This window comes from Microtus pennsylvanicus, chromosome 4 (assembly GCF_037038515.1).
Source record: "Microtus pennsylvanicus isolate mMicPen1 chromosome 4, mMicPen1.hap1, whole genome shotgun sequence".
In the NCBI taxonomy this organism is placed as follows: Eukaryota; Metazoa; Chordata; class Mammalia; order Rodentia; family Cricetidae; genus Microtus; species Microtus pennsylvanicus.
In genome coordinates, this window is record NC_134582.1 from 4,418,410 (window position 1) to 4,420,000 (window position 1,591).

Here is a 1,591-nt window from a genome sequence, read left to right on the forward strand (position 1 = left end):
TTTTCTCACTTATCTAGAAAGATCTGTCTTTCTATCGTGCCATATTTTTTTTTTAGCGAATTGTGTTCATCGACCAAATAATTCACTTTTTTAAAAATAGGGGCCACATTAAATATTTCCTGGCCTTTTGTGATGAGGGAAGTCCATCTTTACGTTTATATTTTAGCTGTGCATTTTAATTTAAAAATAACTCCTGTTTTCCACTTAACCTGTGAATTGCAGAAATAATAAAGCCACTGTCCTTCACTAACCAAATCTAACCCCCAGACTAAGTGCAGAAGTGAAACAGGTATTTTTTTTCCTCAAATGTAGGACGTGCTTCACCCAAGAGTGGCTCAGATCCACGTGGGCGCGTGTGTATGCATGTACACGCGGGGGAGGGGAACTAACAGGTTTAAGAATCTGCAGGAACTGATGTCTGCCTGACTAGACTAAGGACTCATGGGTTCCGCCCGAGATCAGCCAGTGCATTACAACACAGCCCCCTAAATGTCTTCCTGCAACGTACAATCTTTTATGTTATGCTGTATTAAGATTTCTTTTCTGTGTCATATTGTTTAGCTCCGAAAAAAATAAAAGAAAACAAAGCAATTAAAAAGATTGACAGGTATGGTTTGTGTGAGACCTATTTGTAATTGTCAGGGTGACGTTGGCGAGAGGAGGAGGAGTAAAAAGTGAGGCAGGAAAGCAGCTCGATGTGTCTGTCTATCAGTTGAGACTGTCTGAAAGCTCTGCGATCCGAATGTGTGTTATATTTCACTGAAAAGAGGAGAGAGGGAGAGCGCATCTCCTCTCTCCCAGGAGTTTGGGGGGGACAGTACACGCTCATCTCGCCCACCCAGTGAATGTCCGTTCTTCGCCCCCACGGTACACACTCTCCGGGTTGTTGTTGGCTTATTTTTTTGGAGGGGGTGTGTGGTTTTTTGTGTGTTTTTCGAATTTTTTTTCTGTTGGAAGATCAAGACCGGCCAAAAATCCACGATCAAAATGTGTTTGCATTAGATTTCTTCTCGGAAGAAGCGGCGATCCTGGCGGCCAGGCCCCCCGGGGGCAGCGCGGGGCACCAAGTGCCGCTCCGGCGGGTGACACTGTTTGATCTGTGACTGTTTGGAAGGTGGAGCGGCGCTGACATCTCCCCCGGCGCATGTATGTACGGGGGCTTCACTCCTGTCTTGTTTGCTTTCTTCCTCCTAGACTAAGTGCGGGGAGGAAAGGACAGCCGGTCGGCCTCGCTGGCGCACAATGAGAGAGCTGCGACCCGCGCACTAGCAGCGCCCGCCGCGACCCCCACCGCCAGCAGAGAGGGGCCGAGAAAGTTGCGCGCGGAGACTCGCGGCTCGCCCAGGAAGGCGCGGGAGCGCCCGGCGGCGCCCGGACAGCGCCCGCCCAGCACAGCGCCAGCGGCATGGAGCGCGGGCCGCGGGTCGGCCTTCCGAGCGCCCGCCGCTGCGCCCGCGGCCCGCGCCGGGGATGACTCCGGGCTCGGCGCCCAGGCCCCGCGCGCTCCGCCCGCAGCCCGGCGGCCCGGGAGCGGCCCGCGCGGCCGCCGCCGCCGCCAGCTGAGCGGCCCGGGCGCGGCGGTCCATGCGAG

At 54.2% G+C, this 1,591-nt stretch overlaps 1 protein-coding gene across 1 annotated transcript in view; it reads left to right on the forward strand.

Moving 5' to 3' along the window:
• The first annotated feature begins 684 nt into the window (after window positions 1-684).
• Window positions 685-1,591, forward strand: part of Tshz1 (teashirt zinc finger homeobox 1) — a 73,017-nt gene continuing 72,110 nt past the window's right edge. Inside the window, exon 1 of the mRNA XM_075968135.1 lies at window positions 685-1,146. The gene's annotated coding sequence lies outside the window, so the exon portion shown is untranslated. The remainder of the gene's footprint in view (window positions 1,147-1,591) is intronic.